Below are 27,412 nucleotides of genomic sequence, written 5' to 3'. Positions count from 1 at the left end.
AGAAAATTGATCTCTGTTGGAGCTCTGAAGGGGCTGAAGGGATTTTTGCTACATCAAATGATGGAAAATATTATTATTTCGGAATCCAGAAACATATTGGACCATCACAGGATGTTTCCCAGTTTTCTGTTTTACAAATACATAAAGATTGAAAAGTTTATAATCCAAAGTTACTTAGTGTGGACCTTGAAGATTGAAAAGAGCACATATAACGAGCCAGTTGATTTTGAGCAGTGGATTGAAGATAATGTTGTACACACAGGGAAGCTGTTTGAAAATAAAGAAATTGTGGCTCAAGATGGCTTTTCTACTTACCTAAGATTCATAATTATACCAGCCTTCAATCATTTTGCAGCTGTGCGTAGCATTTCTGCAGAGAGACTGGCAGTCTCAAATTTTTCTTGGTAATTATAATAAAATGCTCTTGCATAATTTTTAACATTATATTTGAACATGAAGTTGTCATTGATACATTTTATTAAAAGAATTTGTATTTAAAAAGTGTCAGAGAAAAAAAAATCAGTCACCATGGAGATAAAGGGTATGCATGGGACAATGACAACTGAGGACATTAATTGACATGGCCTCTGAGAACAGCTAGAACTTCAAGGTTTATGATCAAGATGGAAAGTTTGCTTCAGGGAACCAGCAATGAAATAGCTTTGGGCCAATTTGCTGTCAGGCAGAGCCCTGGTTTCAGACTGCCAGATGATGTTTAAGTGACTGAACAAAGCCTTTTTAAGAGCAAAGTTGCTATGGTGTCCTGCACTCTAGACATCTAGTTTGTATTTATCGGAAAATGGGGAAATGTCACAGGAAAGTTAATTGGCCTCTGGGCGCAATAATGCTCACTACCAGGATTGCTAGAGAGGAGAGGTGGAGCCTGAAAGGCTGGTGGCTGGAAGGGGCTCATCTCCTTCATCTGGTCCTTTGAGGCCGTTGAACTGAGTATGGGGCATACTTTGGAATTCATTGTGCTGCTGCTAGGCAAACTCTATTTGCAAGAAAGAACAGTTCAACTAGGAATTTCTAGGCCTATAATAACATGTGACTCAAAATAACTAGTGGGAATTCTTGGCAGAGTTAACATTTTATTGAATCTCTTTCATGCACACACAGGCCCACACACACCTTGTGATGTTGGCTTCTTGTCCTATCAGAGTCCTCTCCACGCTGAAGCTGGGAAGACATGAAGGTCTGATGCCCAGAGTGGACAGCACTCGAGGCCAGGATCGGAGGCACCCCTGTGTGTTCTTCAGCTCCCGTCTACCCCAAGAAGGCGCTTGAGGAAAACTGCCTTCAAACTGGGGCCTGAATCTCTCCTCAAATGCTGTCTTGAACCTCAGACCTTCAGGTACACAGCAGCACATGTTCCCTGTCCCCAAAGGGCCTGCCTAGATCTCCACTGCCTTCCCTCCCCGCCCCACACCGCACCTCACTCTGCCCCCCCTGCCCAGTGCTTCCTGAGCTCAGGGCTTCAGCCCAGGGTCCAGGCAGGCAGCCCTGAGGAATGCTGGGCCACAGCCCTCCCACTGACAGGTGGCCAGTCAGTGAGCTCAGGATTCCAGACTCTTCTCCCTGCTGAATGCTGTTAGGTTTCACATCACACGCTCTATCCTGTCTGCTTTAAAAACTGATCTGAGGTGACTTCCAGGCATGTCTGGCACACAGTCCCCTCCCCTGCAGGGCACCAGCTCACCTTTCATGAAAGGCGTCCCCAGCAGGCCTCTGGGCTGCTGTCCCAGCTCCCAGCCTGGCCTACAAGGTTCTCTCCACCCCGAGCTCTGGCTTCCTCCCCATCCACATGTCTCCTGCCCCCCACCACCAGCACTCACCCCCCAGGCTGCTCCCTTCCCTGGGACTGTGACATTCCCCCAAACCAGCTTCTCCCTGGGCCAGGGCCCTGCCAGGCCTCTCTTCAGTCTTTATACCTTGTTCCTTCATCCCCATTCCACGCTTGCTAATTTTTGGTTCTCACTAGATGTTAAGCTCCTTGGTGGCCAAGGCCGCGGCATGTGCAATATACTTTTGTATCCCAAATGCCTGGCACATAGTGGATGCCAAATAAATGCTGAATGAATCAATGAATGACTCATCCACGAGTTCCTGGGAATGGGTTGTGACTTCTTGTGGGGACACAAGATGGTCACATAAAGAAAAGTTAAGGAGGGGTACTGGGATCAGAATCAGGATGTCTACATTTTATTCTCCTTAATTTATTTTTGAGACAGGATCTTGCTGTTACACAGGTTGATCCTGAATTTCTAGGCTCAACTGATCCTCCCATCTCAGCCTCCCAAGTAGTTAGGACCACAGGGACATGCCACCATGCTTGATAAGACACCTACATTTTAAAGGCAGATGCTTCACACACACACACATACATAAACACCCACATGCACACGCATACCCTCTCAAGGCTCGGGACATGGGAGGCCCTAGGAAGCGGCCTGCTATTCTGTAGCAGACCTCTCTGACTCCACACTGTCCCAGCCAGAGTTCTTTTGGAGATCTTGGAAGAAAATCTGCTGCTGGAGGCTCCTCAGGTCCTGCAGAAGCTCAGGAGACAGCTGCTCAGCTGACTTCCCTAGGTCCTTTTCTTCCTCCTCCTCCTCCTCCTCCTCCTCCTCCATTTCCCCAAGCCCATCAGGGGGCTGTGGGGAGCTCCTGGAGATGTAGCCTTGGTCCGACTGCACGGACTGCCGCTGCTCCTCCTCACAGGGTATGGAGGGGTCCTTGAGGACCAGGGCAGCATCTTCCCATGCACCCTGGGCCTGGCTATTCAGACTCTGCTGCAGAAGTGAGAGCATCAAGCCCTCCAGCTGCTCCCTCACACCATCGGGGAGGTGGCCAGGGGAAGCCACTGGAGTGCTGCAGAGAGGCGAGTCCTCAGGGTCCACGGGGAGGAAGAGGATGTTCTTTCTCTGGAGGCCACGATCCTCCAGCAGGGGGCAGGCCTCGCCCTCCTCCACCAAGGTCAGCCGGCTGGCCTCGCTGCTGTCAGCAAGAGGAACCAGCTCCACTGCACAAGCAGCAGGGACCTGCTCTCTGGGGAGCACCACAGTTTGGATGGCCTCCCCTGGGGCTGCAATTGGGGTACCACCCTCGACATTCCCCTTCCTTCCTCACCCATGCATAAATCTACCATCAGGCAGCCCTCCGAGGCAGGTTCCCGCACCAGGGGCTTCTGCCTGACAATCCCGCTCCCTGGCGGCAGCAGTGGCTCCTCAAACACTTCTTCGTCCAGGGATGGGAGGTTCTGGTCATCAGTGGAGCAAAGGTTCTCACGTTCAAACCAGTCAGGGCACTGGGTCTGCCACTCCCGGAACTTATCCACGGCCTCCTTGAGCTGCCAGCCACTGGGGCTCTGCAGGTAATTTTCCCCGTGAGCTCCTGGAGGCGGTGCATCCGGCCAGGTTCAAACATCTCCAGGTCCTGGATCCGGAAGTAAACCTCCTCTAGCTTGTCCATAAGAGGGTACCTGGAGGTGATGTTGAAGAGGTCAGGGACATCGCTCTCACTGCTGATGCCAGTGAAGTAGCAGATGATGTAGGTGCCAAAGCAGGCTGGCTTCTTGAAGTCTGGCAGGATCGTGTTCATGGACGCTGTGAAAAGGTCCCCAGTGGGCTTCCAACGGTCACACCGCAGCTGGGTGGTGGGTTCATCCTCCCTCAGCCTCCTGAGTAGCTGGGATTATAAGCATACATCACCAATGTCAGGCAGGATGATGACTTGGAGTTGTTTACCACTTCCTGCTTCTGGTTGCCCACCAAGGTCATGACCCCTACTTCTGAGATGACCTGTTTTTCCAGGAGGTTGAGGGACATTTCAGCACCACAGGGGCTGATCAGAAACAGAGAACTTTATTAATTTGTTTTCTCAGCTTTTTTTTTATTGGTTCTTTTCAGTTATACATGACAGTAGACTCCATTTTGATAAAATTATATAAGCATGGAATATATCTTATTCTAATTAGGACCTCATTCTTGTGGATGGGCATAATGGTGGGATTCACTTAGATATTTTCATATGTATATATAGGAAAATTATGTTAGATACATTCTGTTTTTCCTATTCCTATCCCCACTCCTTTTCCTTCATTTCCCCTTTGTCTAATCTACTGAACTTCTCTTCTTCCCCCACCCCTTTATTGTGGTTTAGCTTCCACATATTAGTGAAAACATTTTTTTTTTGATGTTTGTTTGGATTTTATTATTGATTTTTTTAGTAAAATGTTAATTTTTTCATAAGTGTGGATTTAGTTTTTATGCATGCAATTGTAACATATGATTATATTGATTGTCCGTAGTTTTCTCTAACCAAATATATTTGCAACTCATTGGTGCAGACCCATTAGGGAAATAAACTTCCTTTAGTAAGGTAGGAGGGGGCCTAGGCAAAATGGTGACTTATGTGGGATTTATTTTTGGCATATTTCTAATTCCAATTTGAAAACTGGAGCATAAATAATATTCTTGTGTTTGTTATGGGAATAAAATAATAGGTAATTTTACCGATCTTAAAACATTGTCAGTCAGGAAAAATGAGGGAAAACTGACATTAGTTAAAGAAACTTGCATGGAGAGAGAAAAACTTGTGCAAAAATTGTATGCAAGAAAGAGCATGGTGCTTATGAGGAATTCCCAGGATTCAGCAGGAGTTCTTTTATTTCCTTCATCGAACCTGTGAGCTCCATGTAATGGCTACCCAGGAATAGAATCAAAGTGGATTCCCCTTAAACAGTGGAGTAGGATCAGAACCTTCTTGTATTCTCCTACCTCTTCTTAAAATATTTCTATATTGCAGCTATTTGTTGAAGATTAATGCCTTTGTCTAAATATTCATCCTTGACTCATGGGATATTGCAATACTATCTTGTGGATAACCATTTCCCAAGAGAATCAGTGCCTTATGGAGCAAACCATTAATGATGAATTTCAGGCAACAGCAGCAACCCTGTTTGGGAGATGTTTTGGGGCCTTTTAAATTGGTCTTCATTGACAGCTATCTGTTCTGACAGCTATCTGTAGTGTTGTTCATAACTCTATTAAGAAAAACATTTCTTTCTTCTGATTATCTCACTAAGTATAGGTAACCACCTCATATTTGGTGATGTTGCACAGTACATATCCTGAGATACTCTGTGCTATTTCAATACAATAAGGTAACAGCTGCATTGGTTTAAAGCTGAGGTTCTTGTCCCATGAAACATCGTGGGCTGGCTGGCATGCATCTCTCTGGTAACACACCTATGAGTTAAGATGCTTCCTATTGTAGGTCATAGGGTCTGGCGCCTACGAATCTCTTGGTTTTGGCTCAGGCTTGTTTTATGCATTATTGGGGTAGTGAAAACATTTGACCTGTGGTTTTTAGGAATTGGCTTATTTCACTTAGCATGATAGTCTCCAGATCCATCTGTTAACTGGCAAATGTCATAAAGCCATTCTTTATGGCTGAATAATATTTCATTTGTGTATATAGGCCAAAATGTCTTTATCCATTCTTCTGTTGAAGTGCACCTAGGTTGGTTCTATAGCTTAGCTATTGTGAATTGTGCTGCTATTAATATTGATATGGCTGCAACACTGTAGTGTGCTTATTTTAAATCCATTGAAATATATACCGAGGATTGGGATAGCTGGGTTATATGGTGATTCCATTTCTAGTTTTTGAGGAATCTCTATACCACTTTCCAGGGTGGTTGTACTAATTTGCAGTCCCATCAACAATGTATGAGTGTATCCTTTTTCTTCCACATCCTTGTCAACATTTATTGTTGCTTGTATTCTTGATAATGGCCATTCTGACTGGAGTGGGATGAAATCACTTCCATTTTAATTTGCATTTCTCTAATTGCTAGAGATGAACACTTTTTCATATATTTGTTGATCATTCATATTTCACAGGTCATTGTGAAGTGTCTGTTTAGTTCCTTTGTCCATTTCTTGATGGAGTTTTTTTGTTTTTTGGTGTTAAATTTCTTGATTTTTTTTTTTTTTTTGCATATCCTAGAAAATAATGCCCTGAGGTACAGGTGGCAGATTTTCTCCCATTCCATAGGCTCTCTTATTACACTCTTGTTTCCTTTGCTGCGAAGAAGCTTTTTTGTTTGATGCCAGGGATGATTTTTAAATTTTATTTCTTGTGATTTAGGAGTTTTGTTAAGGAAGTGAGTTCCTAAGCCAATATGTTGAACCTCAACAACACACTCCATTGACACCACAGTGGAGGAAATGTTGGAGATGAAACTTAGAAAGTTCATGGTTAAACTGATCTCTGAGGTAAAAGATGATGTAAGAAGTGAAAATAGAGAGAAAATACAAGAAGTGAAAGATCATTTCAATACGGAGATAGAGATTCTGAAGAAGAATCAATCAGAAATCCTTTAAATGAAGGAACCAATAAACCAAATTAAAAATTTGTTGGAAAGCATCAAAAACAGGCTACATCACTTGGAAGACAGAGTTTCAGAAAATGAAGACAAAATATGTAATGTAGAAAACAAGGTTGACCATGGAGAAAAGGTATAAAAAGACCATGAGTAGAGCAAAACAATTTTTTTCATTTTTTTTTTTGCATATCCTGGAAAATAATGCCCTGAGGTGCAGGTGGCATTTAGATATAAATTTAGAGGTAAACCAATTTAGAGGTAAACCAATGTACCATTTAGAGGTAAACCAATCTGGATCTTGGCTGATTTTTCATCCAAGGTCAGGGACACTGATCCTAAAAGCTAGGAGGTCCTGAAGTAATACATACCAAGCTCTGGAAGAAAATGGATGTGAACCAAAAATAGTATGTCCAGCAAAATTAAGCTGAAGATTTGAAGTGGTGGGCCAGGTAGTGAGTTGGGTGAGCCAGGAGGGTCAAGTGGGCTAGGGGAGCTAGTAGAAACGGTGACCTTTAGGAGCACGGTCACGTAGAGTGGATGGTGAGCTCCTCAGATGCGCCAGACTTTCCCAGGGATCAGGGATTGGGAGGGTCAGTTCATCGGCAGCGACATATAGGGAAAACAAGAGAAGCAAGGCCACATGCTTGATCCTCACACCCAGGCTCCAGGTGGAGCCCCTGCTGGCCAGTCTGTGAAGGACCTGGACCCAGTGCAGAGATTGACTCCCTAGCCTAATAAATGCAACCATTTCTTAGGCCATTGAGGATAAGCCATTGGGGATAAGCCAAATGTTGCTTATTTGGGATGCCTGAAAAAAATCAGCTTGGTGTCTCTCTCTCACACAATCCCATCTGTCCTTAAGTTGATCCTTTAAACATTTTAATTGGAAAAAAGGGGCACAAAGACTTGGCTATGGAATAGAGGTGTCTGCTCAGGGAAGGACTTTTTTTTTTCTTTCACATAATGCAATAGATTCAACATCCTTTCCTTGTCTGATTGAAAACATGGTATACCAGAACTTTCTTTTTGGGTGGCCCGAAAAGCCCTCTATGTGGAGTGGTGGAAGATAGGTCCAAAATGTGGGTCTCTTGAAGGGACTCAGAAACCACAGCATACATCTGATGTAACCCATGCATCTATCAGAGTTTGGTTATTTATTTATTTATTTTTCCTAGCCTTGCATAGCTAGGAAAGCACTCTACCATTGAGCTACACTTCAGTTCCCAAGCTAGAAATTTAGACTTTAATTTTAATCCTCACTCTTAGGGATTCACCTCAGAACTACCAGAAGACACTCTGATAACTACTGAGGATTTTCCTGGGATAGACGGCAATTCAGGAAAGTCACAAATGCCATAGCAGCTGGTGGTATAGTTCAGAAGTATGTGTCTCCTCCTTAAATTAAAACCAAACCAAGGGGCTGGGGTGTAGCTCAGTGGTAGGGAGCTTGCCTCACAAGTGTGAAACAACTTCCCAAATGACAGAAGAAACAGCCTAGAGTCACAGTGGGGCAGGGAAAAACTGAGTCTCCTAACCTATGACACATGTTCTCCTTGACTAGCATTTGACCAACAGAGGAGTGCAGAGGGAGAAGGAACTGCTATGTACTGATGCCCACCAGCAGGTACCTTTCTTGGTATCTCATTTAATCCCAACAAAGCCCTGGGAGAGGCATTACTATCTCATTCTATAGAAAAGAAAATGGAACCAAAAATTTGTTAAGTAACTTGCCTATAACTGCAAAGCTGGTGAGTACAGCAGGGTCTACAGTTGTGGGTTCAGGGTCCAGAGACTGAGACTTCTCTATCACATGCTGCTGTGCCGTGTTATTCTCCCTGACCATGTACACACAAGTCTGAGGGCCACAGGATGGGGTTGTTCAGCTGTTCCATCTGCCTGGTGGATCAATCCTGATGCTGGGGAATTTTCTCTAGTTTCTTCAAACCCATTGATTTTTCATTAATACTATTTTTAATAATGATATAACTGGCTAATAGCTCTTAAGCAAATATCATGTGCCAGGTTCTGGGCTAAGAATTTGTGTGCATTATTCCACTTAATCCTTTTAATAGCCTGATGATGTGGGTATCATTATCATTGTCATTTTATAAAAGAGGAACCTGAGGCACAGAGAATTAAGTGATCTTCCCAGATAGTGGTGAAGCTGGTCTTTGCGTCCAGGTTCAGCCAGACGCCTCATTCTAGGTTCCTGACCACTGTGGTTTAAGAGAGGCAACTATAGTTACTGAGACTGAGATTACAGAGCTGGATTGAAGGGCACCCTGTGAGCACAGACTTACAGAGAAGGTCTAGGGGTAAGGCTGATGCTGTAAGGAGAAGGAAGGACAGAGGGGAGAAGTGAGGATCAAAGGGGAAGCCCCCCCGCCAGCCCCAGAGTCTCTGACACTTACCATGTTGCCTCCAAGTTGTGCATTTGGTCTTCAGGAAGAAGACGAAGCCCACCAGCAGGATGACGAAGCCCACCAGCACAACAGAGATGCAGCCAAACACCCACAGGGATTTATAATCTGTGGTGAGCAGAACAGCGTGAGTGACAGGCAGGGGTCCCAGCGCCATTCCCCAGTCCCTGGCTCTGTCCTCTCTGGCCTGCACCAGGACACATTGAGCCTCAGGTTCAGCCTTGTCTGCCTGGCTGGGTACAAGGCTCAGTCAGGAACTCCTCTGACCCCTGGGGAATGTGGGAAAGGGTCTGAGCTTACCTGCAATTGTGACTGCAATTAGAACAAAAGAAAAAAGAGAAAAGAGTGTTCTTAATTATTAGCAGTAATTATAAAACCCATCACTCATGTCCACGGAGGGCCTAACCCTAACCCTATACCCAGTACTTTGGATATGGGTCAAACTTAATGCAGCCACCTACACGAAGCACCCTCAGTTGTTGGTCTAAGAAGAGGTGCCTCACCTCCCACCCAGGAGGCCAGGTCTCTTCCAGCCTGTGCCATGTCTGCTGTTGTGCAGTTGGCATGTGGCGATGGCTTTGTGGGAGTTGGAGACCCATGGCTTCTGAAGGAGAAGTAGGCAACTGGCTCAGGTAGGAAGCTGGGGCTCTCCACCACCTTAGCATGTGATCTGGAACAAGCTATTTAACATCTCTGCCTCAGTTTCCTCATCTGTGAGCCTGGGGTGGGGAGTCTCAACTTCACCATACTGTGACTTGCAATTTGTAAGAAGTAAAGCACTTCCATTTTATTGGTGCCTAACTGTAACTGTGTGCTAGTAACAACCCCATCATCCAGTCAAGGAAGTTAAGGACAAGGAAGCCACAAACTCTGCCCAAGGCCACACAGCTTATGAAGGGCTGTGGGGAGTGAAGCTCAGGAGAGTGTCCTCAAATTAAGTCACCCTCCCCACCTCTCCGCCACACCTAGGACCAGGTCAGGACTCAGCTCCAGGGGATGACCTTCACCCAACCTCACCCCAGACAGACACAACCCAGGGCAGAGGTGTCCCTCCTACCTGAAGTCTCTGGAACGTCTGGGCAGGGGATGGTCATGGTGTGTCTAAGGCAGTCATTAAGGCAGCTGTTGAAGAAGGGCTGGACCTGGGAGAGAAGAGGAAGAACTGGAAGAGGGCCTCTGAGAGGTGGCAACATACACCCATCCCCATGCTTTCTCAACAGCAGGGGCCATTTGCAAGTAATGGACCCTGGGTGGCTAGGCCAGATCTCCATGTGGCTGTTGAGCTGGGCGTGTTGGCGCTTGTGTGTAGCCCCAGCTACTCAGGAGTCTGAGGCAGGAGGATCATCTGAGCCCAGGACTTTGAGTCCAGCCTAGGCAACGTTAAAACACTCTATCAAGAAACCCAAAGATCTTTCCAGGGGCTGCTGAACCAGATCTTCTATCTGTGCAATGGGTCAAAGGTCCCCTGCCCAGGTGGGGTTGGGAGAACAGGGCAGCTGAAAGGCAGGCTGGTGCCTTCCCTGCCAGGGCATTACAGACAGAGCGGTGCTGGGGCCGGATACAGCGCAGGCCCACAGCTGCCCTTGCTTACCTCGCCCCCTGGCAGGAAGGCCCACCTGTGCACACTCTCCCACACCTGTGTGCATCACGCCCACCCACCTGTACTCGGTGGCGACAGCACCAGTTAGAGCTGTGTAGCGGGAGAGTGAGGTTGGCTCACTGGTGGAATTCCTCTTGTTTGGGCTGCAGAGAGGAGGACGGAAAAGGCCAGTTGGATATGAACTTGCTGCATCACATCCCCAAGGAAGCTGTGGGGACATCACCCTCATGGACCAAATGCACTTCTCAGGAAGGCCAGAGGGGGAAACGCTTTTCAGATTTCTATTCCAGAAAAATCGACCATTCTGCAGGGCGAGTGGTTTGCTGTCAACTGATAAACACAGTAGTAACTGGTATTTCCCCCTCTGCGTGGTTGCTGGGGACTGTAGGACACATCTGTGTTCACACCCAGAGGGGCACAGACCACACAGCACATCTTTTCTGCACTAACCTGGCTTCATCTTATTTCTTATCTGTAGGACCCCTTTGTCTTAATCCCCACATTTCTTCTTCTTTTTTAATCTTCAATCCTTTTTGGAGTCAGGCTCAGTGGCTCACACCCAGCCACTGAGGTAGTCCCAGCAACACAGGAAGCAGGAGGTCTTCAAGTTCGGGGCCAGCCTCAACAACTTAGCAAGGACCTAAGCAACTTAGCAAGACCCTGTCTCAAAATTAAAAAGGGCTGGGGATGTGGCTCAGTGGTGAAATGGCTCTGGGTTTAATCCCCAGTGCGTTTGTGTGTGTGTGTGTGTGTGTACACACACACACACACACACATATAAATCCTTTTTGGAATCAAATAGAATAAAAACAGCAAAATAGAGAATAAGGGAAGAATGGGGGAAGGAAGAACAAAAAGGACAGGGGGTGGTGGGCAGGGCAGAATTGACTCTATTTCATCAGCTAAAAGATGGAAAGAAAGACCAACTCTACAGCTCGCTGGGCGCCCAGGCCACTCCTGACTTGGCAGTGTTGGGCTCTGGAGCTATGTCAGAGGGGTGACCATTACCTCAGGTATCTGCTGTATGTGCTCGAAGCAGCTGTGGTCCTCCATGTGTGGAAAACTGTTGAGCAGGATCTGGTAATGGGAGGATTCGTTCCACAGCGTGAAGCTCACCCGCAGCTGGTGGGCCTCCAGGGTTTCCACGGTGATGTTGGGGTCCCACAGGCTGCCTGTCAGGGGCGCAGATGTGGGCTGGGAGTGAGAAGGGGTGTGCACGCCCATGTGTGTGCACGTGCATGTGTCTGCACTGGGTACAGTTCTCCCAGGCCAGCCAGTTACCTGAGCTCACACATGGCGTGGTTATCTTCATCCTGAAGTCCTCACAATCTGCCAACCCAGAAAGAGAAACAATTAAGCCTCTGCCTCAGGAAGTCTGCTCTTCCAGACTCTGGGCAACAGCAGCCAAAATCATGTTCCTTGGGAAGACTGTTCAAAGACGGTCCCTTTATAGCAAGCTCCAGGACTGGACTGCTGCCACTGGCCAAAGATCCAGTGTATTGGCAGTGACCTGTCCATCTCAGCCCTTCTCTCTCAGAGAACCTTCCTGATTCTAGTATATGCCTCCTGAGCGCACTTTGGGTAGCCACAGTCTTGCTCCTTCTAGTTCTTTCTCTCCCCACCAGGAGCTTCCTGGCCCACAGATGCCTCTGCCTTTTTATAGGCTGAGAAGTACTTTGGTCCCCACAGAAGATTCTCAAGCTTTTGTGGACATCATCATCACTAGTTCCTCATTCAGCAGATCTGTGTGGGTGCTGAGAATCTGCATTTATAACAAGTTCCCAGACAATCTGTTGATGCTGCTGGTCCACAGACCACACTGAGGATCACTGCCCAACAGTGATATTCTTGGTCCCTTGTTATGGTTTAGATATGAGGTGTCCCCTAAAAGTCATGTGTGAGACAATGCAAGAAGATTTAGAGGTAAACTGTTGGGCTATGAGAGCCTTAACCCAATCAGTGAATCAACCCCCCCCAAAAGGGATTAACTGGGTGGGAACCAAAAGCAGGTTGTGGCTGGAGGAGGTGGAGCACTGGGAACGTGGGGCGCTGAGGATGTGCCTTTGCAGTTTATATTTTGTCATGAGAAGAGCTCTGCTTCCTGGGCACTGTGTGTTTAGCTGCTTTATTTTGCCACACTCTTCTGCCATGATGTCCTCCTTTATCTCAGGCCCTGAGAACCTATGGACAGTACACTGAAACTGTGAGTCCGAAAATAAAATTTTCTTCCTCTAAATTATTCTTGTCAGGTCCTATAGCAGCAAAAAAACTGACTAAAGCATCCGTCTTCTCCAATCTCCTTGATTATAATGCTTTTACTTTGGCTTAAAAAGACACGTGGCAAGTTTGAACTACCTTAGAGGGACAGGATGAGTCAGTCTACTTTAGGAACAGGAGGCGGGGTGGGGAGATTTGTTCATTCAACAAAGACCTATTGAGTCTACTACAAGCCCTGCACTATCCTGGGCACTGGGCACTGAACACACACACTGTGGTGGGTAAGACAAAGTCCCTGCCCTCTGGAGATGACACTGAAGAAGAAAAGCCCACTAAGAGCAAACCAAGAGCATGTATGAGAACAATGTCAGAGAATAGTGACTATCATTGATTCACTGGGGTATGTGTGTGTGTTTGTAAAAAGAGGGTCATCACCACCTTCAAGCATTTTCTGGGCTGGGGGAGGAGTGTGGTAGGCTGTGCTTGCCTAGCACACCCAGGGCCCTGGCTTAGATCCTTAGCATTAAAAAAAACCCAAGCATTTCCTGACCAGGCAATTTATGAGGTTCTGGACAGTACAGAAGTGTGGAAGACTCAGACCTTGTCCTCAGTGGGCTGAGGTTCTAGATGTACCTGGCTTTGAACAAGAAATGTAGGAAATGGCTGAGATTCAGGGGAGGACAGAGGTATAGAAGGTGACATAGATAGAAGGTGTCCAGTATGCTTTAGAAGATAGACTTGGCAGTGATCCCAGGCAGCATGGGTCAGTGAGGGGAGAGAAGAAAGTGGGATAATGGAGATGGGTGGGACAAATGCAGACAGGGTGTGTGTTGCGGGGGGCTGGAATGAAGAATGTGACTGGAACTAGGCTGAGAGCAGGAGCCACCGCTCTTCCCAGCGTGACTTATCTTCCTGACATTTTCTGGGCTCGAGCTAGTTCTCTGGATAGAGGGAAGGGCTCTTATTCCCATCACACTCCTGGGATCCTGGGCCCATATCCAGTGTTGGCTAATTAAGAAGGGGCTGCCTTCAAGGGGTGGAGGCTGAGCCTCACGCTGAGGAGCTCCCAGACCCGGGCGCCTATTCTTTCTGTGGGTACCACATGCTGGCGATAAGCCGTGGTTGAACGCAGCAGGGAGGCTGCTGTCTGCCCCTGCTGCCAGCTTCTCATCCCAGAGTTGAATGATGGAGGAAATGGCTTAGGAGGAGGCTCTTACCTGGCACAAGGAGCTTCTTGGACAGGTGGTTTGGGTCCCCGTCAGGGATGGGCTTGGGCAGGTGGTGAACAGTCACCTCGTACTCCTGGCCGGGTTCTACCACAAAGTGGCTGAAGGCAAAACGCCACTGAAGAGAAGGGAGGAGGGGAGGTTGGGTGGGTCACACACACCTGTCGTCCATCTGGGCCCACAGGATCCCATCCCTACCTTCCCCCCAAACCAGTCAGAAGTAGGAATAAAACAACTACCACAGCAGAATCTGAAACTGGAGGCACAGTGTCTTCCTCTGCTTTTCTCTGGTCTTTCCTGCCTGCTTTAAGAAACCTCGGCTGGCCTCATCAGTAGAGAGCCTTGTCAAATGCAGAGGAGGAGGGCAGAGGCTGGGGTGTGGCTCAGTGGTAGAGCAGGAGCTCAGAGCTCAGCAAGCACAAGGCCCTGGGTTCCACCCCTGGCACCCAAACAGAACAGAACAGAAGCCCCTGCAGAACATCTGGTGGACAGTGGAAGCAGCCCTCCCCCTCCCATCAGCTCTCTGGAATTCCCGAACAATGGGCGTAAGTGACCTGAGCTGGAGGGCTTGAGGCTATTGGACCTGGAACACAAGAGGCAGCTATATACTGTTCACTGACTCTTCCTCTTACAAGGCATAGTGGGGGGTCTCTGTGGAGAATGTTCTGAAGCACATAAGAGCAGAGGGAGAGGTAGACATCCCTCTCACCCTGGGTCTGCAGTGAGATACGTTTGTACTGAGCTACCTTCCAGATAGTACAGATATAGAATCCAACTCCTTTTTTAAAAAAAATTTTGAGAGATAGGGCCTTGCTGCATTGCCCAGGCTGCCCTCACACTCCCGGCCTAGGTGATGCTCCACCTCAGCCTCCAGAGTAAACCCCATTCTAATGACCTGGTGGAGGGGGCTGGGGGGTCCTTTGCTTCTAAGTAGATCAAGGCACCAGGTCCTCGCCCTCCACATAGCAGCCAAGTTTGGGGTCCTCACTTAACATTGAGGGGGGCTCTGCCTTCGGTGCTTATGTCTTTGGCAGATCTAATTTGTTTTAAAGCAATCATCTGCAAATTTAAACCAGTAGTTTTTCAAACTAGCACCTATATCAGGTCATACAGAGGGTCCTTAAACACCAACTGCTGGGCCCCACCCTCAGAGATTTTTTTCCAGGAGGTCTGGGATGGGGCCAGAGAACACGCATTTCTAACAAGTTCCCAAGGGTTGCTGATGGTCCAGGAAACAGCTTTGGGAGTCGCTGCTTTCAACTAACTACACAAGACCAACATTTTATCCTCCAGCTGTGAAAAGCAAAACCAGACCCAACTGTCAAGACTCATCTGCTTGCACCCCACCCACAGCAGGTCTTTGGTCCAGGTAGTTTTTCCTCTTGGAGGCAGGCCCAGGATCAGTTCAAGTTACAGACCCAGGAGATGGTGTAACAAAAGCCCACTTCACCTTTTAAATATAGCCCTTGCTGCTTATTTTAAAAGGGACATGTTTTTCTTTTCCTCTTTTCCCCTCTCCCCTTCCCTAACCTACCTGCAAAGGAAAGGTTACCTTGAGTTATCAGTCCTCCACAGGAAGGAGATGTCACTGGAAGATCTAGGAAGTGACTATGTCCCAAATTAACAAGTGAATTTCAACACACCTCAGGGAACACCTGGGAGATCCTGCCAGGCACATCTGAAATGCAGTCTTTGAAAAGTTTCTTCCAAAGCCCTCTGTTTTCCCCTCGGGCAGAACCCAGAATGAGTCTCCTGTGTTTCTCCTTTGTTTATTGCAAAGCAATAAACCTTCTCTTTCCTTTTCTCAAAACCATGTCTTCATTATTAAATTGACATGAATTGGCATTAGGGTCAAGGACCAAGCTTCCAGGAACAGTAGGACTGTAGAAGTGGTCTTCTAATTCAACTTCCTTTAGGAATGAATAGCTAAGGGGCTGGGGCAGCTCAGTGGTAGGGAGTGTGCTTAGGATGCATAAGGCCCTGGGTTCTGACCCCAAAATCAAAATAAAATAGAATCAAACAAATAAAAACAATGAATAACTGGGTAAAGTTGGAGAAAAAAAGCAGGGATGGGCACATCAGGATCTGTCTCCTTGTATGGCTCACAGCAGATACCACATCCCCCCTGGAGGCAGCCATCTTGAATTCCTCAGACCCCCACCCCCATCCTGTTAGCACCATCTCATCCAAATCTGGGGACAAATCTGTACTGGTACCTCAGAAGAACGCAATCCACTCAGGAGCTGTCTTCTTACCTGCTTGTAACGTTTAAGTTTGGACAGAAACTCAAACTCGACACACAAATGTTCATTGGTGTTTAGCTGCAGGACAGACAACTTTGCACCCTTGGGGGAGAAGAGGCCAGCTGAAGTCGGAGGGAGGAGAGGAGACAAACAGATGCAGCTGCATAAACCACTGGGTGTGCCACTTCCCTATCTGCTAGGCTTGCTCACTCCTAAAGGAAAACCTGCCCATCTCGCCTAACCCCCCACTTCCTGTTCCTTGCAGCTCACTCTCTGCCTCAGCCTACCGCCTTTCAGACAGCTGCCACCCAGCTAGGTGAGGACAAGTGGCACTTTACACCAGACCAGCAGCAGAGGCTGTGCAAACTTGTGTCTCACAGCAGCCATCTCCACAATTCTTGCAGAGAAGGAGCAGCGAGCCTGTGGGCTGGGGACTCAGAGGGAACCAATCTGGTGCCTGTTCACTCTGGGCTGGCTTGTTAATAGCTTCCCAAATCTGTGTTGGCCTCTAAGTTAAGGGAAAAAACACGGGCAAATGTGCTATCATTTTTCCAGATATAAATATTCCAATTGTAAACATCTGGAATTGTTCATGAAATTAACTACTTGCCTTTATTTTCTTTCAGGGTAATAAAATTTTAGGCAAAGTAAAGTCTTCCATGAAGGATAGTGTGATTTTGCTGTGGGCTCGCCTCTAAGACAGTGAAAAGGTATTGGCAGAACGATTGATGGGTCCTTCCAGCACTGAATTGCAGCCTTCATGTCTGAGCACAGGACCAGAGCCTAATTCTGAGTCTGAATGGGAGGTGATGTCTAGCTGTGGATTCACTTGGACGTGGTGGGACCCCAGGGCCTGGCTGACATGCCCACTCACCATCTGTCTACAGTGTCCATTCGATGTGCACCACAGGGACCAGGTCTCCCTGCTGGGTTCTGGCAAGGCGCAGTTGGATCTGGACATGTTTTGGATAGTTTGGAGTTAGGTTCTGAGGGTGGATCCAGCTGTCATCCAGGCAGGTACCTGGTAGCCAGGGAGAAGCAACAATCAGAGATGGCACCCTTCCTATCCCCAGGAGGCCCAGAGAGCTAGTTCCTGAATGGTTCAGGGCCTGTGACCTTCCAGCTTTCGAAACCCCCTGGGGTCCTACTCTTTCTGATCTGGGGTAAACACAAAGCTCTGAGTCTAAAGGGCAATTTGGGAAGATAGGTTTTGAGTAGAAGCAGGAGTTGGAAATGGGGCACAGGATCATGGGCAGTGGTTAGAGCTGATTTTTACATTTCGGGGTCCCTAATCAGCACAGACACAAGAAGTATGTGCCTCTTCCTTGAATGAAACCAAGCCAAGCAGCTGGGGATGTGGCTCAGTGGTAGAGGGCTTGACCAGCTTATGTGAGGCCTTGGGTTCCATGCCCAGCACCAAAAAAACAAAACAAAACCAGGCATCATGGTGCACTCCTCTAATCCCAGCAACTCAGGAGTCTGAAACAGGAGGATCACTAGTTCCAGGCCAAGCATAACAACTTAGTAAGACCCTATCTCAAAAAAAAAAAAAAACTGTACTGGGATGTAGCTCAATGGTAAATGCCCCTGGGTCCAATTCCCAGTACCAAAAACCAAAACCAAACCAAATCAACTAACACCATAGACCACAGCCATCTTACTTTATTTACAGTGAAAGTCATGGCAGACCAAATTGTCTTAAAGGTACCCTAGGGCAGCACATCAGAAAATACTTTCAAAATCCAGATGACAGCAGGGTTTCTCACTGCCCAACTTCTGCATGTGAATGTTCTCCATAGGAAGCACAGGTGCCCACACCTGGGGCGTGGCCTGAGACCACCACAGCCTGAACTTGTAGAGGGGCTGCAGATCTGCCGCCAGAAATAGCACAAGCCAATCACAGTATTAACAAAGTAACAAGAGGACAAAAAAAGAGGACTTACTGTTCTTGACTCTGCAGCTTAGCCCCTGTGGAAAGAAAGAAGGTGGTAATTACAGCAGAAAGAACTTAACCCATGCACTGCTGGACTCCAGACACCTTCCCAAGCTCATTTTTGGGGATAAAACTTACACAGCTCTCCCTTTCCACATTTGGGGATCTCTCTGGGGGGTCTTTTTCCCACCTTTATTTCATCCTGGCCAACCAAGGGGAAGGGGCATGATAGATGGCAAAATGAAAGTGGAGATTTTATGAGTAACTGTTAGAAGCTGGGAACTTTACAACTTTAAAAGACACTGAGAGGTTTGCCTTGGGGCACCCTAGTGAAAAAGTTCCCAAATCTCTGGAAGCTTCCAACCTTTGGGAGCGGTAAAAGCCAAATCATGAGTCCTGAAGCAGATCAGTTATGGGAAATCCTCTAAGTCCCTATAAACTTACTAGAAATGTGGGGGGCTTGGGATCCAACCCAGGGCTCAGTAAATGAAACCATTCTCCTGAGGAGTGACCGCCACGTGTTCCATTAAAGGTCACGGTACATGGACTAGGTTGAATATTTTCTTTTCCTTTTCCTCCCACCATATAAAAATTATAGGAAAGGGAAAATTTTTCCAAATTCTGAAGGACAAAGAGGCAACCTCAGTGGGCAAAAGATGTGAACACTTTTAAAAGTCAAAACAGAAGGAGAAGGGGGTAAATAGCTTGGGCAACAGAGGAACTCATGTCTGAAGGCTGCAGAATGGAGTGCAGGTCCCCCTGGGGAATGTAGGAACCTGTCCTTGAAGCCAGATTTAAAGATAGGTAGGTAGGGTAGATAGGTAACTCGGATCTAATATGGAGTCCAATAAAGAAAATGAAGTCAGGATGTGAGCCCTGGGAAAACCAGAACAACACCTGGGAAACTGAAATATTAATGTCCCCAAGGCCTGTTAATAGAGCAGCTCCCAGCAAAACAGAGAGATGCTAATCAAACCACCCTAGGCCCTTCCTGCTCAGATCATTCCTTCCCTCCCCAAAGGTCCACCAGTTTCCCACCTTTTAGCCTTCCCACCTACATCCCCCATCACACAGAGGAGAGAGGGAAATAAAGGTCAGGAATGTGGGAAGACAAAAGAAGACGTTAGGTATAAAAGGGAGAAGACCTTCTCTTTCAGGATTCTGCCTATCCTTCCCCTTCTTGGGGGGCGGGCGGGGTGGGGGGTTGGGGGGTGGTTGTCTTTTCTGCTATCCTTTAATAAAGCCTTTCACTTTCCACTCCACACTTTCCCAGGCCTGCTTCTCTGGTGTTATACTTCAGCATTCAGGGAAGCGAGGACTCGTCACGTCATGTCACGTCACGTAAACAGTTACATCCTGAGCTCAGACTGCTGGCAGTCAGGCCCAGAGGAAACACCTCCAGATTCCAACACATGACAGCCATCCAACAGGCCAGGCCCATCATCAGCCTGACCTCCCACACAATGATGTCCCCTGTCCTTAACCCCAAGTGCACAGGAGCACTCCACAAGCTTTTTAGTATTTCTTCTTAAAATATTCTCAAGGAGGACCCAATAATTGAGATGGGTTTCCTGAATGAAAAATAGATCAAAACAGAATTTAAAAAATGCTCCTGGAGGGGTTGTGGCTGTGGCTCAGTGGTAGAGCTCTTGCCTAGCATGTGCAAGGCGCTGGGTTCGATCCTCAGCACCACGTAAGTAAATAAATAAGAAAGCAAATAAATAAATAAAATGAAGATATTGTGTCCAACTACAACTAAAAAAATTTTTAAAAATTTTATTTAAAAAAATGCTCCTGGAGGAAAGAAGATAATGCTTGGAACAGAATAAAATGAAAACAAACAAATGAAAGGAGAAGACACTGAGTTCATAAGACAAAGACAAGATGAATAATCAGAGAATGAAAATGATCCTGGAAAACAAAAAAAAATTCAGGGGCTGCGGCTCAGTGTAGAGCACTTGTCTAGCATGTGTGAGGCTCTGGCTTCCACCTCCAGCACTGAAAAAAAAATCACAAGGAGTGTTGGGCTATAAAATTAGAGAGATTTCTTTGAAGGTAGTGATACCGCTGGTTACGGGTGACAAGTTCTGCTCCCTCAAATGTTGAAGTTTGAAGCACGCTGAGGCAAGCATATAAAAGAGGGTTTATTTAAAAAGGGGTAACATAGACTTCTCTTGGGAGGGAGTAGGGGGACATGGCTGATATCCTGGTATTCCAAGAAGTGAGGTGTTCCGCCCTTTTTATATGCCCTAGGCTTCCTTTGTTTTCTTTCCCTCTTCCTCTCATCTTTCTCCTTCCTACAATGTGACTAGGATGGCCAGGAAAGTGGGATGGCCAAAAGGTGGGAAACAGGTGGGCTGAAGGGGGAAGGGCAGGATGGTGCAGCCCAGAACACATTAACAACTTTATAGCTCCCTGTAGGGAGGGGCAATTCCTGGGACAGGTTATCTTAGCAACAGGTTGGAGCAGGGGCAGGTTCTTGATAAGGGTGGAGGAAGAGCTCTGAAGGAATTAACATTTCAGTCCTGCAGGCCAGTCTCCAAAACTCACTCAAAATGGGCCTGACTCTATACTGACTGCCTGTCTAATTCTGGCTTCAGCAGAGCAAATGCAGATAGAAATAGAAGATAAACATATGAAGATCAGAGAATCAATTTAGGAAATACAAAATATGATTAACTGGATTTCCCAAAAGAGGTTATGTAATACCAGATTCGTGGGACCCTAATAGACCTCCAGGAGTCAAATCCGATGCAATCACACAAGAGTCTTTATTGCAAGCTCGAGCCTGGACTCACAACCGTTTCCGACGCAGCGGTCACAGGGAGTGAGTCTGGGTCCTTTGTTCAGTGAGATTTTATAGGTTTTGGGGGGATACTCTATGTGTCACAACATCACACAGCAAATCATTTCACACCACGGGAAAGTCAAACTGTAGGGGACCGGCGAAGCGTCAGAGGGAGAGACCACCAAGAGACCACTCATGCAATTGGCAGAAGGGAATTTATTGATCCAGCATGCTGGGGCTCCGTGCCCACTCAAGAAGAGAAAGCAGCCCAGAGCCCCGAGCAGGGGCAGAGCACTGCTTAAGTACACTTTTTTGGGGAGGGCGGGGATTTTACATACATCACAGTCTCCTTTAACAAATCATCATACACCGCGGGAAAATCAAACAATAATTCTGAGACATGATTAGTTCATTCATTGGCGGGAATAGGTCGGGCTGGGGTGATAGGTCAGTTCTAAAGCGGGGTGCACATTCAAACTGATTGGTTCAGGCCCTGCGATGCCTACGTGCAAGATCGCACAGGGTCCTGGGTTATTAAACAACCAGATGGTCAGGGGGAATATTTACTGGGCAGTTCGAGTATTGTCTTAACAGCTACAGGAATTTCAGGTTTTACATGTAGCCTAGGAACTTAACAATACCTGGTCCTTTACATTTTAACTCAGGCCTTGGAGCTTAGAAACTTTACAATGCCTGGTCTTTTATACTTTAACTTTTACACTTTAACTTCAATTTCTTTTACCCTTACAAAACAACAACTCTTAACATTGATTAGCACATTCACTGGCTGATACAAGTTGGGTAGGAGTGATTGGTTAGTACAAGAGGGGGATTCCTTTGAACTGATTGGTTTAAACCATGAGGGGTGTACGTGCTAAACGACATGGTTTCCCGACATGGTATCAACCACCATAAACTACAGGCATCCCAGGTATTTTCCCTGTCTCATGCTGATTGGTGGTTGCTATGGGTCCTCACCTAACCTAACTGAGTCAGGGACACCTGGCACTGCAGATCTCTCCTGTTATTTGCAGACAAACAACTCAGCAGGGTGGGTATGTGCCTAGAAAGGCTCTGTGGGTTTTTCCAAGGACAAGGGTCACGCCTCCTTCCTTAGGACAGGCCTTGAGATAGAAGCTGCTGTTATTTATTTATTTCCAAAAATGGAGTCACATCAGTTTCTCAGTTACAGGTAAAAATAATAAAATTAAAGAAATTTTTTTTTTTTTTTAAAAGGACAGTCTGGAACTGAAAGACACGCACTGCCCAGTGAAAAAGCTCTATTCAATGGCCTGCACAACAAATAAAGAAAATAAAGAACCAGACCAAGGATCAATATCATGAAGCCATCGAAACAGCAGAAATAAAAAGAGGATCCTAAAGTTTCCAGAGGAAAAAGAAAAAGGGCTAGGTGTGATATGAAGAGCCAGGAAACAGAATAGGATATCTTAGCATCTCTATTGTTTGCTGAAGGCAACAAAGCAATTCTGAAGGAACAGAATTCTTAACTTAGATTTTTAAAATTTCTAGCCACATTAGCCCCCCCCAAAAAGATGAAGGGTACACTAAAGATATTTTCAGACATGCAAAGACTTAAAAATACGTATCTCATCTATATCCCATATTATATATCTATATTGCTCATATACTTAGGAAATTGCAGGGGCATGTGCAGGAGAAAGACACAGGGTCCAGTGTAACGGCGGAGTCCTTGCTTCCCCCAATGCTGAAGTATAACGCCAGGGAAGCACACTAGGGCAAGTGAAGAGTGGAAAGTGGGGGGCTTTATTAAAGGACAGCAGAAAGGACACCCCCAACCCCCTAGGAAGAAGGGGACCTGAAAGGTGGAATCCTTTCCAGAGGAGGTCTTTCCTCTTTTATATCTAAGGTTTTCTCCCACATTCCTGTCCTTTATTTCCCTCTGTCCTCCGTGTGATGGGGGATGAAGGTGGGAAGGCCAAAAGGTGGGAAACAGGTGGACCTAGGGGGCAGGGAGGAGTGATCTGGGCAGGAAGGGCCTAGGGTGGTTTGATTAACATCTCCCTGTTTTGCTGGGAGCTGCTTTATTAACAGTTCTTTAGGACTGAATTTCCCAGGTGTCCTTCTGGTTTCCTGGGCTCAGATCAAACTCCATTTTCTTTATTGGACTCGATATTAGACCCAATTTACCTATCTACACTAACTACCTATCTTTAAATCTGGCTTCACCAGGACCTGGTGGATTTGAACATGACAGACATCTGGGATGAGAACTGTGCCATAGAGGTTTATCTATGATATTGCCCCAAACAAATAAAAATAGTTGAAAAATTACACAAACAAATGAAAGCAATTGGGGGGGGGTGGAAATAGTGTATTCACTAAACAAACAATTCCCTCATTATTTAATTTCTATACAGAATAATGTAAAAAAATGCACTAAGGATTGTCTTTGTATAATAAGGCAGATCTCCTTGTGTCCAAGAAATTCCTCCCCAACAGTCATCCCTAATCTCTTTACATTAAACTTCCCATTTGGGGGGCTGGGGATATAGTTTAATGGTAAAATATGTGCTTGAAATGCATTAGGCCTTGGGTTTGACCCCAGGAATAGAAAAAGAAGGAAAAGGAGGAGGAGGAGGAGAAAGGATGAAAGGCAACTATGGAAAAAAATCAAGTCCCATTCTTCAAAAATAGCAAGACAAGGTGGGTGTGTGGCACAGGCCTGTAATCCCAGGTGCTTGGCATGCTGAGGCAGGAGTATCGCCCCTGGGTTCAATCCCTGGTACCAAAAAAAAGAAAAGGAAAAAACCCCACAACAAAACAAAAACAAAAACAGAAGACAAGAACATTATTTATCAGCTACCTGCTGTGAATGGCTTTATGTTAAGTACCTTTCAGAAACCACAGGAGTATGTTCATGACAATGCAGATGATCATGTTTAAAAAAAAAATCATTCAGATATGAGAATTTTATAGGGAGCCATAACATTTCTATATACAAAATCATGTAACAGTGATTATTTCCAAACAGTCTGAATGTTCTCTCCATAGTTCAAGTTTGCCACTCATTGTTAAAATATCCTTATACTGAAGCAAGTATTGTTTCTCAAAAGTATTTGCTAAGAAATTTTCTCTTACAGCTACTCATTATAATAAAAATTATCAATTTGGAACTCTAATGTTTTTTTAAAAAACATTTTTCTAGTTTTAGATGAACACAATACCTTTATTTTATTTATTTTATGTGGTGCTGAGGATCGAACCCAGTGCCTCACAAGTGCAAGGCGACTGCTCTGAGCCCCAGCCCCAGCCCCGAAACTCTAATCTTTTTGACAAAAATATTAAATGGCTATTTAAAAACTTCATATTTTGGAAAAAAAATAAGCTTTCACAAAAACAGAGCAAATGTATAAAAGACACTGTCCATCACCTAACTTCAACAATTTTTGTTTTATCTCTAACAGCTCTTTATATTCAAGTATTTTAAAGTGAATCCCAGATATCATGTAATCTATCTGTAAATACTTATGTATGTATGTATGTATGTAAATACTTAAGTATGTATGAATAAATATTAAGATAATCACAACATCCACCATAGCTAACAAAGTTAATGAATTTCTTTTTGAATAATTAAAATCAATTTTTTAAAGATAATTTGTTGTATGGAAGTACAGTTCACATACAATTTAATTCTGGATGATTTTTGATAGCAGCTAATATTCACTGACGTCATTTAATCTTGACCACATTCTTTTAAAGTAATCGTGGTCATGAACTTTATAATGACACTTTGGTCACTGAGCACCACGGATATGACAATGGTGCCTAAGATTATAGTGGAGCTAAGAAACTCCCATTGCCTAGCGATGTCACGGGTGTGACGGGAGACTTTTCCCCTTCAAATCCCTCTTCTGGGGCCACACTGCAACACCCATCTCTCCCAGTGAACTTCGGAGCGCAGCGATCTTTGTGCCAGGTTTCCAACCCCCTCTGAGACTCCAGCGCAGACTTTCAGATTCCCAACCCTGTTGGCCCTAGTCCCAGGCTGCCGGCCTCGCCTGGCCTTTGCCCCTGTAGCCACCTCACTGTGGCGGGGACTCTGGGACGCATTCGGACCTCACCTGCTGCCAGCAGATGGGGACCGGGTAATCCAAGAGCCTCAGGTAGGCGCGACGCGGAGCTGGAGCGCTCAGGAGCTGGAGTAGGAGCAGCAGCAGCTCCAGCCAGGACCCCGGAACGACGCGCGGCCGGCGAAGCGGATCGCCCATGGCCCTGGCACAGTGGCCGGGGATCTGAGGCCACAAGTGGGGAACGGCTCCTCTCCCTGCCACAGAGCGGCCTAAGTCCTTGGTACTCCGCCAGCTTCCGGCTTCCAGCAAGGTCCAGGGGTTGTTGCGGAGCAGTCTCTCCCTTGGCTCCGCCTTCCCGCGTCTCCCAGGTGCATCCCATCCGAGTCCACCGCACCCACTTGCAGCGAGAGCCCCGCTGCCCCGCCTGCAGTGCCAAGTCAGCAGAGCAAGCAAGGGAGCGGTCGTTGGCTCTCCAGCCTTGGCTGGCTCCCAAAAGTAATCTCTGTCAAGTGTTCAAAGTGGATTTTAATCCTCCCGCTACTCCTCTGCTGTCGCTCCGGTCCAGACTTCCCAACTCGGGACTCAGGAGGGAAGTCCGTTTTCTTAACACCAGTTCCTTTTCATCCTTCCCCTCCCCACTCTATTTTCTCACTCTGCAGTATCAAGTTTTTCTTTCTCTTTCAAAAGTCTGGGAGGAACAACTCTAGGATGGGGAAGGAGGAGGGAGCAGTCTTTTCCTAGCCTGCTGGAAGTCCAGTTCCTAATCTCCTACCACTGTGCCCTCACAGCGGTCAAGTGTGCTGCATATTGTCAATCAGGACTGTCCGTCAGCTAATTACATCTACAGGGGCTACTCTGCAGAAGAAGAGATCTGTCCCAATAAATACACCATAAATTGAAAACGTGCTAAACGAAATGCATTTAATACACCTAGCCTACCGAACATCTTGGTTGTTCACTCACTGTTCACCTTTGAAATCAGGTGCCTGACAGGGGAGCTGGCCTGCTGGTTGCTCAGCATCCGATTTCCAATCACATACCACTAGCCTGGCAAAGGTCAAAACTCAAAATCCAAAGTACAGTTTCCACTGAATGCAAATCGCTTTTGAACCATTCTAAAGGTGAAAAACCATAAGCTATGAGTCATACCATCCTAAATGACAACCCATCTGTAATTAGTGTCCATTTCTCACCATCCATTCCCCACCACGTGTATCATTGCATCGTCTCCTCTGGACCCTTTAAGACCCTCCCAGCAGGCCACTGTTTTTCCCTCCCCTTGGTTCCTGCCACTCCCTCAAGTCCTTCTTACTTCCTGCCTACTCCTCTCCTGTTTCAGCCTCCATGCTCTGGTCACACTTGTCCTCACACAACTGCACTTTTTATCCTTTTCTTCTATCCAAGTCCCACCAGTGTCCTCATTTCCTTCCTTACCAAGTCTGAACGCCACTGTCTGGCCTTTGATGCCCACAGAATCTAGACTCATTTAACCTTTCCCTGCATTTTCTACCTACCTGGATAGGAGCTTCCATGTCTGGGGCGGTGGCTTTTCTCACTGTCCAAAGCATCCTCATCCTTTCCTGGCTGCTGGTAGACCCCTTGCCAGGATCCCAGTGAGCTCTGCCTGCAGGACAGGACCCACTGATTGAACAGTTCAGCCAGTCATTGGCCTTAATATATTTTGCTTATTTCTAAAAGAATTTTGGTAGGCAGGCACTGTACCATTGAGCCACATCCCCAGTCCCTCTGAAAGAATTTTGAAAAACTGCATCCTTTTATACATTTTTAATAGGACAGAAAAAAAAATCACCCTAAGTGTAATCAGATGTCGAGGAAGTGTTATGAAAAACTTGACATTTGTGGTAGGCAGCATCCTAGATGGCTCCTGAAAGTTCTACCTCCCTATATTCACCCCCTTTTGTAATTGCTCTCCCCTTGGGGGGTAACAGATCATAATGATTTGGTTCCAACAATAGAATATAAGTAGGATAAGGCACTGTCACTTAAAAAAATTAGGTTACAGAAACACCATGGTTTTGTGTTGCTCGGCCTCTTTCTCCCAGGCAAGCCAGACTGGGAGACACTCAAGTAGTGGGAATTAAGAGAGCCTCTGGCCACAGCCAGTGGGGAGTTGAACCCCTCATTAACTAATTACAATTAGTACATAATCAAGCCTAATATGATATGTAGAAAATGCATGTTGACAATTTATTATTATTTTGACAGGTCTCTCTAGGTTGCCCAGGTTAGCCTTCTGACTCCTGGGCTCAAGTGCTCTCTATCCTCTTCCCTAGTAACTGGGATTATAGACACCCATGTTCTGCTGTGCCCAAATTGATAAATAACTGTTAAACATAAAAATAAAATTATTTGAAATTCACTCTTAATGAGATGAATGGATTTTTTCTTCCTTAATGTCAGATCAGGCTGGGCAGGCAGCAACCAAAGTTGGCAGATTTAAAAGGGCCGCTGAACAGGCTTTATTGAGATATCACTCCCGGGCGGAACTCAATCAGACCCACAGAGGGGACAGGGGAAG

General features: G+C 46.3%; 1 pseudogene; it reads right to left on the bottom strand.

The window, feature by feature from the left end:
- Window positions 1-1,071: 1,071 nt before the first annotated feature.
- On the bottom strand, window positions 1,072-25,071 carry LOC114082606 (interleukin-17 receptor A-like; annotated as a pseudogene).
- Between the last annotated feature and the right edge of the window lie 2,341 nt (window positions 25,072-27,412).

This window comes from Marmota flaviventris, chromosome 3 (genome assembly GCF_047511675.1).
Source record: "Marmota flaviventris isolate mMarFla1 chromosome 3, mMarFla1.hap1, whole genome shotgun sequence".
In the NCBI taxonomy this organism is placed as follows: domain Eukaryota; kingdom Metazoa; phylum Chordata; class Mammalia; order Rodentia; family Sciuridae; genus Marmota; species Marmota flaviventris.
The sequence above is the reverse complement of the archived record's forward strand: the minus strand, read 5'-3'. Positions and strand labels throughout refer to the sequence as shown.